This window comes from Dromiciops gliroides, chromosome 2 (genome assembly GCF_019393635.1).
Source record: "Dromiciops gliroides isolate mDroGli1 chromosome 2, mDroGli1.pri, whole genome shotgun sequence".
In the NCBI taxonomy this organism is placed as follows: Eukaryota; Metazoa; Chordata; class Mammalia; order Microbiotheria; family Microbiotheriidae; genus Dromiciops; species Dromiciops gliroides.
The window spans coordinates 116,443,451-116,457,486 of record NC_057862.1 but is presented as its reverse complement, the minus strand read 5'-3'; the positions used below and the strand labels follow the sequence as shown (position 1 = coordinate 116,457,486).

At 37.4% G+C, this 14,036-nt stretch overlaps 1 pseudogene; it reads left to right on the top strand.

Annotated features, from left to right (window-relative positions):
* Window positions 1-799: 799 nt before the first annotated feature.
* Window positions 800-14,036, top strand: part of LOC122738378 — a 94,565-nt pseudogene continuing 81,328 nt past the window's right edge.

Here is a 14,036-nt window from a genome sequence, read left to right as displayed (position 1 = left end):
TATACATAGAACATGTTTTGCTGCCATACAGTAAGGTATTCAGGACGCATGCTCTATAGACAGCAAATTTGGTTCATCTTGTCAGTTTACTGTTTGCCCAGACACACTTGGCAAGCTTAGCCATGGTTGAAGTAGCTTTCCCAATCCTCTGATTGATCTCAGAATCAAGTGACAAATTGTCACTGACAGTAGAGCCAAGATACGAGAATTGGCTTACGACATCCAACTGATAGCTACCGATGTGTATCAATGGAGGCTACATAGCACTCTGACACATGACTTTTGTCTTTTTAAGATTTATGGTTAGGTCAAAGTCCATGCAAGATTGGGAGAAGCGATCCATCAAGGTCTGCAATTCATGCTCTGAGTGACGGACAAGTGCGGCATCATCGGCGAAAAGCAGGTCTCTAAGGGTGCTTCCTCTCACTCTGGTTTTGGATCTCAGACATGAAACGTTGAACAGGCCTCTGTCAAACCGGGAATGCAGATAGATGCCATCAGTTGATGAACCAAAATATGTGGCTCCAGCCCAAAACATTGCATCACCTTAAATCAACAAGGTGATCTCGTATTGACACTAGCAAAACCATGAATTTCAGCAAGGTGGATCAATTTTTGAGATCTCTCAAGAATGCATTGATCGTGTCTTCTTCTGCTTTATCAGCTGCTGAAAAATGGAAACAGATACATGAATCCCATCGTTGAGCCCAAGTGCAGCGTACTCATTGAATACAAATACTGCCCGAATGAAAGTGCTCTTCAGAAATTATGTGCTGTGAAAAGAAATGCTCAGTAAATCATGAGGCGATGTGGGAATGAATATTGGATTGAGCTCAGTGAGGAAATACAGGTTGCTGCTGACATGGGAAACATCAGAGGAATGTACGAAGGCATCAAGAAAGCTTGCGGACCCACTCAGAGCAAGACAGCTCCCCTCAAGTCCAGCACTGGAGAGTATATTACGGACAGAATTAAGCAAATGGAAAGATGGGTAGAGCACTTTCCTGAGTTGTACACCATCAGAAATTCTATCATAGAATCGGCTTTAAACATCATGGAGTCCTACGCTGTACTACAGGAGTTGGCCAATGTACCCACACTTGAGGAACTTGAGAATGCAATTAGCTCCCTAAGATGTGGAAAAGCTCTGGGTATAGATGGTATCACAGCTGAATTGATCAAATGCTCTAAAAACGTCCTATTAAAGCCCCTGCATGAATTGTGCCTGTGCTGGAAAGAAGGTGAAGTGCCACAGGATATTCATGATGCCCGCATAGTTACTCTTTATAAGAGCAGTGGAGACAGGAGTGATTGTAATAACTACAGAGGAATATATATATATATATATATATATATATATATATATATATATATATATATATATATATATATATATATATATAAAGAGTAAGAAGTATTTAACAGGGGGAAGTTACTATACTTCTTATCCTGTATATATATATATATATATATATATATATATATATGTGTGTGTGTGTGTGTGTGTGTGTGTGTGTGTGTGTGTGTGTGTGTGTATATATAAAAAAATATATATATATTATATATAAATTATATATATATTGATTTCTTTTCTCCACCATTAGATTGTGAGCTCCTTGAAGGCAGAAATTCAATTTTGACTCTTTTTGATTATTCCTATAGCCAGATCAAATTTTCTATAGCTAAATTAAATGATAGTAGAAAATTATTCTCCTTTGAAATACTAAGCCTGATCAACTCAGTGACATTGTGAGGAAAGTGCCATATAAATATATTATCATCATCGATACCATCACTATTCACAAATATATACTTCTATATGCAAATATATATGTATATGTGATACACATCTACACACACACATGTATATGTAGACAAAGAAATAAATATAGTTGTAGTTATAGATATAAATAATATAAATATTGGTATAAATAATATGGGCCAGGTAGGTGGCATAGTGAATAGAGTGCTGGACTTGAAGACAGGAAGATTCATTTCCCCGAGTCCAAATATGGCCTCTGTAATACACATATCAAAATTTTAAATTCTTTTTCACTTATCATATTAAATGGATATTATGATTATTTATTTTGGTGGTTTTTTTTTTTTAGCAGACTAAATTTTACTTGGTAGTCGGGACTATAGCTCATATGAACTTTGGGTCTCTCCTAGCTACCCAGTATAGTACTCTGCACAGAGTAGGTCCCTAATATAATATGCATTTATTTATATAAATGCCCAAGTATGGGAAGGCACGTATTTAATAAATAGTCTGATAATGGTGCTTTTGTACCAATTATTAGTGAATACTTAAGCCCATATTTAAGCAAAGCTGGAGTTGCTTGGATAAGTTGGTTTAAAAGCATCAAAAAAAGTTTAGTTAAAAACAAAAGGATCCTATTTAACTTTCAGTTAATCAGAAAGTGCAATGAGCTAGAATAGTCTATTGCCTTAGCACTCTGGTTAATTGAGCTTTAACTGTACTTTGCATTAGATGAACCACAAGCAGCTTAAATTGTATTAGTTTAGGGCCTTTGTCACTTCATCTTTAATTCCTTTGGGTATGCTAATTAAAATGTGGATCTATTAATTGGTTCTAAGTTTTTCTATTTTAGATCATTGGACAAGTGTGAGTGTAAAGAGATCACAATGGTTACTGGTAGAGGGACGATTTCCTCTGATGAGATTGGAGAATTATTGAAATATGGAAATGTGTTTTGTACTCAAATTCAATGTCTTCTGATTCTTTTGGATCTTTATTTTCTTTTATCTCCCATATATCTGTCATTTCTATTTATTGATATTTTATTGATGCCTTTTTATATCAAGCATTTTCTGCATTTTTTTATTTTAATTTTTTTTAGGGAGGCAGTTGGGGTTAAGTGACTTGCCAAGGGTCACACAGCTAGTAAGTGTTAAGTGTCTGAGGCTGGATTTGAACTCAGGTACTCCTGACTCCAGGGCCGGTGCTCTATCCACTGCGCCATCTAGCTGCCCCTCAAGCATTTTCTGACACACACCTCCTTCAACTCTCTGAAAAACAAAACAAAAAAAACCCAAAAAAACAGTAAAGGAAACCTGACTATAAAGGGGAGCACATTCTGGCTCTCTTCTTGATGGCAAGGGAAGAAGCGTTTCTTTATTTCTGTTTTTCTCTTTATTTCTTGAGGAATGAGCATGAAAATTCTGAGAAGCCTATAAGTCCTGTCCTCTTAAATTTCTTGTAATATTTTTTTAAGATTTTACAACCTCCTGTGTGTTTACTTTTGCAATCAATTTGCCTGGTAATGAAGAGATATGTCTTCTTGGTTTACTTAGTCCAGCATTTCTTCTTGGGAAAGTAGCTCTTTATTGTAAGACAATATGAATGATGGGGAGAAGTAGAGGGAAGAGAAATTCCCTAGCTCTTTTCAAAATCTGGAACTTATTTTCTCTCAAAAACTGGGTTCTCCCATAATTTGACTCTCTTCCCTTCTGCTAGAGGTCACAGTCCTCAAAACTATCTCCTATCCTGACTGAGTGCCAGGAAGAATATCTCATGGCTGATTTTTGACTAGTTAATGTTTAGATATTTTCTATTTCTACTTCTATCAGAGAATGTTGTAACGTCTAATAAAGGTATAAGAGATTCTAGACACATTTTTGTACTTTGTTTAAGACCTTAGAATCTTATTGTACCTGTGATCTATTCTTTCTGGAAAGAAAATCAGTTAATCAGAGTTTCCATATCAATTCCTCTAGTCCCCATTATGCTAATATCCTGAAAAAATCCACTGAGGCAAATTCCTAGTTCAATATTACTTTACCATAATCATTACATTGACCCAAACAATCTTCTCTTAATAAACTGTCCAGCAGTGACATCTGACACTGCCCTCCATAAATATTCAAATGCTATGCACTTTAAATATTCCATTGCTTCCTTATGTTTCCTCCACTTTTTGGCCCTGATATTTCTGCCAGTATTTTGATATAAAACTTTTATCAGTCTGAATTAGTCATTTGAATATGTTATATAAGGGCTATCAGTGCAGAGACTGTATCTTGTTTATGTTTGCATCTCTACCACTGTGTACATAGTGATAGGTCACCAGCCTATTTCTTGACTGAATTTTAAGTTAAAATTGGGCTCTGCTCAGTAGACGTGAGATGGCACTGTCCAAGTATAAGATTTTTTTTTCATGCTGCTGTTTTTAGAGCTAGATGTCGGGGTCTGGATGTTTTCAGTACTTCTAGGGTAGTCCTGGGAGAGGTGTGGTCACTACTCTCTGGGTTTGCACTCTGGTCTTTATCCAGGAAGTCCCCTGGATCCTGTAGCCACAAGTGCCAGCACTTCTTTGCTTTGGAACTTTGACCAGGGCCTCTGCTCCCTCATGACTGGCCACCAGCACTCTTCTTCACCCTGTAAGCATGACCCAGAACAGAATATGGGCAATACAGTCACCAATCAGCATCAGTACCAGCAAAAGATCCCTTGTAATCTTTTTTTGACCAATTTTCTAACCCTTAAGGCTAAGATCGCCCAAAGCTGCCTCTACTGATGCTGTAGCCATTATTGTCATCTATACATGTGTGATTTCTGGACAGGCCTCCTCCCTGATGCCACAGACTTCTCATGCCAAAATTTTAAGTTTTCTTAGGCTAGAAAAATGTCTCAGCCTGACCTTTTGCTGGCTCTGTCACACCAAAACTTTATTTGAGGTCTTATTTTAAAATTGTTTGGAGGGGAATGTTGGAAAAGTTCAGCTAAGTGGCTGCCCTTAATCTGCCATCTTGGGATACACACACACACACACACACACACACACACACACACACACACACACACATATATTATACTCCCTCACCCCCGCAAGGAAATTGTTGAAAGCAAAATGAGAAATAAATGGAAATGGATTCTATTTTGTCAGCCTAGTTCTGAAATGCTTACTAGCTTTGAAATGATTGCATGCATTTCAAAATGTACTAAATAGGAGTTCACCAAAGGGATTTATTCCTGCAGTTTTGTACATTAGTCTGAAGCATTCAGTACCTAGCCTTTTGTCATTGAATGGGTATTTCCTTAGCCAAACTGAGATTTAGGAAAGACATTAATTTAGAAGGGCCAAGGTCACCCATTGCATCTTGGGACATCATTATTCAACTTTTGTCTTTCCACTGGACTTCTGGAGAAGAAAATGAGGTTGATGATTTTATGCAGCTCTGCCTCACTTAAATCTTTTTTTTTAATCTTTTTTTTTTTTTTTTTGGTGAGGCAATTGGGGTTAAGTGACTTACCCAAGGCCACACAGCTAGTGTTAAGTGTCTGAGGCTAGATTTGAACTCAGGTCCTCCTGACTCCAGGGCTGGTGCTCTATCCACTGCACCACCTAGCTGCCTTTCACTTAAATCTTTAAGTCAAACTATCATCCATGATGTTATTGTTCCTCTTTGAGAACAAGGATGAAGAACTACAGCAAAAACAAGGTCACCAATCCCTTAGGCAGGTAGGTGGTACAATGGATAGAACTCTGGGTCTGGACTCAGGAAGACCTGAGTTCAAAGCAGGGCTCAAACACTTACTAGCTGTGTGACCCTGGAAAAGTCACTTAACCCTGTTTGCCTCAGTTTCCTCATCTATAAAATAAGCTGGAGAAGAAAAGGCAAAACTCTCAAGTACGTTTGGCAAAGAAAAACCAAATGAGGTTACAGAGTTGGAAATAACTGAAATGATTAAAAAATAAGAACAGATAAGAAAACTTCTTTCACAAATACATTCCTGTATCTTTTCCCAAACATATATTCTTAGAAAAGGGCCTAGAACAGCAGTGTCAATAAAAATGGCTGCCACTAAACTATATATAAGGATGCCTGCAGGCCATATATTTCACTTAGTTTGTTCTTTCTTTCCTTCCTTCCTTCCTCCCTCCCTCCCTCTGTCCATCTAGGGAATCATATGTTTACATATGGGTGCTCTGCCCAAAGGAAAGTGGATTTCTTGAACAAGAGCTCTGGAAATACCAGGGTTTAGCAAGGCCTATTGCTATTTAAATGGAGAAACTTGAGTATGTCTTAAACCCAAATCACTCTGAATCTCTCTGACTGGCCAATAATAAATCCCAGCCTAAGTCTCTGTTGGTCATTGTTTGGGTTTTGATGGCTAAGAGTGAATGTAAATACCAATTGTTTCTATTTTGGCCAGAAACTCTGAGGGTCTTCCCCTTCCAGATTGATTCTTTTGTGAAGGCAAACTAGGCCTTCTTTGGACTCATTTCTTACCTACCCTTAATCACTGAATGGGTGTTGCCTCAGACAAACTAAGACCTAGGAAAGACCTGAGCTTAAAAGGCCAAGGTCTCCTACTACATTCAGGGTCATCTACAGTTGTCCTGATGTATGTCTTGCCACTGGACCCAGATGGCTCCAAAGGAGGGCATGAGAATAGTGACTCTGCACACACCTCCCTCATTTAAATGCAATTTTCTTAGAAGTCAAAACATCATTTTCCTGATGTCATTAGTCCTCTTTGAGAAGGACAAATGAAAATTCACTTTGAAAATACAATGATATCTATATTTTATTATATTTTTATCTGTGGTTAAATATCCCCCAATTGTATTTTAATTTGCTCCTGACAGCATTTCAGAGTATTGCCTGTCCATGAAGTCTACACTTTGAGGCTTCTGGCCAAGAACATTAAGAGGGTAATTAAAGGGGCAGATAGGTGGTGCAGTCGATAGAGCACTGGCCCTGGAGTCAGGAGTACTTGAGTTCAAATCCGGCCTCAGACACTTAACACTTACTAGCTATGTGACCTTGGGCAAGTCACTTAACCCCAATTGCATCACTAAAAGAACAAACAAACAAACAAACAAACAAAAAGAGGTGAATTAATTTGCCTAGGACCACATAGACAGTAAGTTTCAGAAGCAGAATCTGGGTCTCCTTGGTTCTGAAGTTAACTTTTCATCACCTATGACATACCACCTCTCATTTTATTCAAAGCATAGAATTAATTCGACTTGATCTGCTCAGCCCCAGAGCTTAAAACTAGGGACTGCAGGTAGAAGTTTTAAAAAGGTAAAATATAATGATACCTCATGGGAGGAAAAAATTTCTACTAGTTAGAAGTTGTTGTTTGCCCTTTGTTCTTGAAGAGAACCATGACAGATATCATGACTTGCGATGAATTGGATTTAAGTAAGGGAGAGCTGTGCAGTCACCAGCCTCATTCCCTCATCTGAAGCCATCTGGGTCCAGTGGCAAGATACACACACACACACACACACACACACACACACACACACACACACACACACACACACACACATATATATAAATCAAGATCACTGGAGATGGCCCCAGATGTTTAAGGCAATTGGGGTTGTCGCTTGCCCAGGGCCACGCAGCTAGTAAAGTGTCAGGTCAAATTTGAACTCAGGTCCTCCCAATGTTAGGGCCAGTGTTCTACTCACTATGCAACCTTTCTGCCCCACTAGTTGGAGGTATCTAAAACTGACATGGACTGCCTTGGAAGAATGTGGGTATGTATTCCTTAGAAGATTTCCAACAAAAAAAGCCCACATGGCCACTTGATGGGTATATTCTAAAAAGAACTCCTTTCTACCCCTCCCCCCATACAAATTCAACTAGATGGCCTGTAAGGCTTTTTAATTCTCGCATTCTATGAAATACTTGTTGAATTGACTCAGTTGTTGGACTGCTCTCCCTTTGGATTTTCTGACAATCTTATCATATCTGCTTCATGAGAAGCCTGATAGATGATTTTTGACTCTGAAATCCTGGCCTTACTACACAAGTCACCTCATTTCTTATACAGTATGTGACCTTATAATAGTTTTGTTTGTCCAATGCATATCATAAGCCTCAAGGATTGGAATTCATCGTGCTGGTACATGCAGTATAATGTTGCATGATTGTACTAATTAAACATCATGTCCCATGATATAGAAAACAATTATTATTTTTAATAACTAACAACATGCACTTCCTTCTTTATACTATTTAACTATTCTGTGGAATTACTTATTTTAAAATCTTGACTATTATCTAATTTATTTTTTCAACTTAAATAATAAACATGTTTATTTAAAGTTTTGAGTTTTAAGTTCTATTCTTCCTTCTCTCCCTTCCCTCCTCCCTGAGGCTATAAACAATCAGATATGGGTTATATATCTACAATTATGTAAGCCATTACCATATTAGTCATTTTGTACAAGAAAACTCAAATAAAAAAAAAGATGAAAGTAGGTGAAAATAGCATGTTTCAGTCTGTATTCATTCAATATCAATTCTTTCTTTGGAGGTGGATAATATTCTTTATCATTGGTCCTTTGGGATTATCTTGAATCATTGTATTGCTGAGAATAGTTAAGTCATTCATAGTTCTTCATCAAACAACATTGCTGTCACTCTCCTGGTTCTTCTCACTTCACTATACATCAATTCATATAAGTCTTTCCAGGCCTTTCTGAAATAGCCCTGTTTGTCATTTCTTTAACACAATATTATTCCATCACAGTCATATACCACAGCTTGTCTAACCATTTCCCCAATAGATGGGCATTCCTTTGATTTCCAATTCTTTGTCACTACAAAAAGAGCTGCTATAAATAGTTTCTTACAAAAAGGTCTTTTTCTCTTTTTTGAGATATAAACCTAGCAATGGTATTGCTGGATTAAAGGGTATGCACAGTTGGGCATGACTGCAAATTGCCCTCCAGAATGGTTACATCAGTTCGCAACTCCACCAACTGTGGATTAGTGTCCTAAGTTTCCCACATTCCCTATGTGGAATTGTTAATAATGACTTTTAGAACTTTTTCATGCTCTTGATTAAATGTAGCTTGAAAATATCTAAGGATTCATATATATGCATATGTGCATATAGATAGATAGACATCCTATATTGATACATAGATATCCACACCTGGATAGACATAGATATATCTTCCTAGAACTGGATATTTATGTCTTGATATCAGTATATCAAAATCAATCTACATATCTCTATATATAGAGATATAAATATAGGTACAGAAGTAGATATAGTAAATAGGTTTCTAGTTAGTCTCTCAGCACCTTGTCTACATAATGAGGCAGGATATATAGGAAAAAAGCAATAGATACAGAGTCAAAAGAACAGGGTTCAAATGATGGCTCCATAATTTACCTACCTGAGTGATGTTCAGCAGATTATTTGACATTTACAAGCCTTAGTTTGCTCATTTCAAAAAACTCATAATAATACTGTACTTTTGCCATATAGTTCTTATAAGGAACAAATGAAAATAATATAAAATATAGTTCCTATAGAATCATAAAGTGCTCTATAAATGATAGCTGTATTAATTATCTATTCTACCAACAGGAATAATGATATATAATGATGGTGATGATGATGAAATATCCCAGGGACAATGATACATTCACTGATTCAATAGCTTCATTTTAAGCATCTACTGTATGTGCTACATATAGAAAACTAGGCTTTCCTTGATCTGTTATTCCAGCTCTGTGAAACCACCTCCCTCCCCCCTTCAAGATATAAAACAAAATCTGCCTGAGCCTTTTTGTTCTTTGCAATTCCTTTCTATGGTTTGCCAACAAATCTGCCATACCAAAGGTCTTCTTATTCTTTGAGTATTTCCAGTGTGGAGTGTGCCACTAGACATTCTCAAGTGGACAAAATAAGCAACAGACATGTCCATGAACTTGAGGCATTCATAGTCTAATGAGTAAGTCTAATAAACATAGAAAATGATACCCAGTAGAAGCAATTTAAAGATAAGAAAGTTGTTTACGTGGTGTTTTCAAAGATCCAAGGCTGTTTACTCTCTCTCTCTCTCTCTCTCTCTCTCTCTCTCTCTCTATCTATCTCTCTTATACACACACACACACACACACACACACACACACACACACATCGTGTGTTTTCCAAATCAATATTTTCTCATTAGTTCCATATAGCTATGATGTATAGAAACTCTATGCTATACAAAGAACTAAGGTTGCAAGACAACAAAGGGATGCATTATGGGCATAATTTGGTTGTGATACATTGCTTTTGGGTTTTGTTTTTTTGTTTTTTGCAGGGCAATGATGGCTTAGTGACTTGCCCAAAGTCACAGAGCTGGTAAGTGTCAAGTGTCTGAGGCCGGATTTGAACTCAGGTACTCCTGAATCCAGGGCCGGTGCTTTACACTGTGCCACCTAGCTGCCCTTACGTGATACATTGGTTTTGTTTTGTTTTGTTTTGTTTTTTTAGTTTTTTTTTTTTTAATTAAGGCAATTGGGGTTAGGTGACTTGCCCATGGTCACACAGCTAGTAAGTGTTAAGTGTTTGAGGCTGGATTTGAACTCAGGTACTCCTGACTCCAGGGCCGGTGCCCTATCCACTGCGCCACCTAGCTGCCCTATGTGATACATTGTTAATGGTAGCCTACAAATAGGAAGTGGTATAAAAGATCACAGGAAGTACATGAGGCAGCTAGGTAGCTCACTGCTTAGAGCACTGGAACTGGAGCCAAGAAAACCTGAGTTCAAATCCAGCCTCAGACATTCATTAGCTCTATGACCCTGGGCAAGTCACTTGACTTTGGCCTGCTTCAATTTCCTCAGCTATAAAGTGGAGATGATAATAATAGCTACTTCACATGTTGTTGTGAGGATGGAGTAAGGTATTTTTGTTGTTATTGTTTTTGTTTGTTTTTGCAGGGCAATGAGGGTTAAGTGACTTGTCCAGGGTCACACAGCTACTTAAGTGTCAAGTGTCTGAGGCTGGATTTGAACTCAGGTCTGCCTTAATCCAAGGCCAGTACTTTATCCACTGTGCCACCTAGCTACCCCAGAGTAAGGTATTTTTAAAGCACTCAGCAGGGACTGACACATAATAGGTGTTCAATAAATGTTATTCTCTTTTTCCTCCCCCTTTTGCATATAACTAGCAATGGAAATTGGATAAAAATGTATTGGGAATAAGAGATTGTATGTGGATAACACTGATGATGCATTTACATTGGCATTCATGAAATTTCAGAAGAACAAGAAGAGGGCCTTCCACTCATCAAGTGAATCCTTTTTTTTTGTTTGTTTTAGGATTTGTGGAAGGATATGAGCAAGAATTACACAAGATGAGAAGTAATGAAAAGGTTCCAGATAGAAACTACATCACTGAGAATCACTAAGAAAAGGAGACATCACTATACATCCAGTCAATTTAAGCAAAAAAATATTTATTTACCTTAGGCTGGAGATTTTTTTTTCACAGTTGGACTGGTTTTTGTTTGTTTGTTTAAATATCATATCTTTGGACTTGTGCTGTTGCATGTCTAATTTAGTTTTATCACTCCAGTTGTATTAGTAATCATATTCCCACAAATATTTCTTATTAGGATGTAGAGGGAAAGCAGTATCATATATGCCTGAGGCCTGTTGCCAAGTACCTGGATCTAGGCATGAGACAGCAGGACTAAGCTCAGATGATACAACTCAAATAGGCCACTTTGTGCTGAATCTAATCATACCCTTTTGCATTGCTCACTCCAGTACTTGCATATGCTATGTGTGATCCCCGGTGCCATAGAAGCCATGGCACCAGTATAATAGATTTTCATGGGAGGTGTATGGCTTTTCAGAGGGGACTAGCACCTGTGGTGTGATGACTGCCAGCCCTCTTCAGGGCTGCTCTTCACCTTTTGTGTCCAACTGGTCACCCAACTCTCACCTATAGCTCCAAGAAGCTTTAGCATGTATGGTAGCTGCACCCTGGTAAACTATCTTGGCATACAGGCTGAACCATGTAGAGGGTAACTGACTGGACAGTCAGGGTGGTGTCTACCCAAAGCATGAAAACCTCCCATGGCAGAGTGGGCAGAAAAGAATAATTTGTTCCATTGATCATGAAGGTGGCTGAAGCGGAGGCTGTGGAGCACTTAGAGCTTGGTTAGAATATGAAGATGCCAAGGTCATCAACTGCATCCCAAGCCTTGAATCATTTTGACTTTTGTCTTGCCATTGGGACTTTTCCATCTGACTTGGAGGTGAAACTACCTATAGGTGTCGTCTCCAGCATTAAAATGTGAGCTCCTTATATTACATTTTTTTAGACTTACAAATATAATCATACCTTAAATATTACCTTATAACCATAAACTCTTTATATATACTTTTAATTGTATTAAAATTACTTTCACAATAAAATTATTGATGATTACAAATATTATTTTATCATACAGAACTAGAAATAGTGTAAGCTTATCAAATAATTATCTATCACAAGTAAAATTTAAAAAAAAATTAAAAAATCAAAAATAAAATGTGAGCTCCATAAAAACAGGGCCTGTCTAAGTTTTCTATTTATATCTTCAAGACATAGCATGATGTTTTGCACATAGTAAGCACTTAAATGCTTTGTTCATTCAAGAATGGACATTTGTAATTCTCAGATTAAAAAAAAAACACATGTAAAAAAACTTCCATCCTATCATCTAGCTCCCCTAAATTTCCTGGTGAAAGCACCTATATAATTAGTACATGCCTCAGTTATTTTTGTAGCCCCAGTCTGCCAAGAGCATCCCAAGAGACTTTCCCAAGACATCCAGAATTCCCAATTCTTTGTCCTATATGATAAATATTCCTTTACTGCTTCAAACTTTCCCTGCTGCCTTCAAATCATGGAACACAATCCAAGACAGATTGTGTCAACAGAAGAACTTTAGATTTCACTAATGTATGACTTAGGCCCAGAATTGACAGGGGAAAAAATAGACTGAATTGCCTTTGTGAAATTCAAAGTTCCTTTAATGACCTGAAGTTTTTGTTCCTGAAACAAAAGACCTATTTTTAAAATACCGTTAGACCTCTAGTGATAGTATATGAGTTAAGGAATATTGTGGTATCTGAAGAACTGAAATTAAGGATCTCCCAAAAAGCAAAGGAAGAAATCCTTGATAGGTGTCAGTACCTTGCAATGTGTTACAAATAAGGGATGAGGATGGAGAACTGTCATGAACAATTCTATTGAACAAATAAAGGAAACAGAAGAAATAAAGGGAAAAGAATATGTGTCAATCAAATGGAATGAGTAAGGGATAACATAGAGAACCTGGGTCTCTTTTAATATTGCACTAACTTAGTTGTCTTGCACCATAGCTTCTGTAGAAAATGAAATATAGTTTTTATCTGTCTGTTTCCCACAAAATATAATAATAATAATAAACAGATCAGAGAAATCAATAATATCTCCTACCATTTCTTTCCATATCTGTCCTCCTATGAACAAAAGAGATCAGAGAACATGTCGCATACAAGAAAAACTAGATCAGAAACAGAGAGAAAAAAACATAATACCAATTTATTTTGTCCCAAGAAGAATTAAACATGATCATGTGGAGACCCCCTCCTAAGAAGGGAGTTCAGAGACTCTCTCTTTCTGAGGGTATACAAGTTTTTTTGTCCACTGGTTACAGAGTGTTTGTTATCCATTTCAATAGTATGATACAAATTCAACCCAGAAGCAAAAGCAGTTTAACAAGTATGGAGGAAATATAGAAATATCATGATAAGATTACAGCATTCCAAAAACGTGTTTGGCAAGGATGAGGATGCCCAGATTTCCCCATAAGATAGGAACTTACTATTCTGAGGAAGTCTTTCCTCAGGTAAAAGGTAGGGTTTTTATCAGCTAGCTACCTGGGTTCAGTTTGGAGTTCAGTTGAAGGACATTTTGCTCCTATTAACCTAGGGTTTCATAAAAAATACTTGGGGATAATAAGGCACTTACATCAAATCCAGGTGACCCATACTTTCATATTAATACTTCCAACCCCACAACATAACTGAAACTGTCTTCTCCAAAGTGACAAGCAATCTCCCTTCATTTACTTCACATTCCATTTGAATTTTCTTCAGTTTTTGGTAATACTGATTCATCCCCCTCCTCTTGGTACTCTTTCCTCCTTTGGCCTTTGTGGCACTGTTCCCTCTTAGTTCCTTTCCCTTGTTTCTAAGGCTCTTCTGTGGGATCATTATTCTTC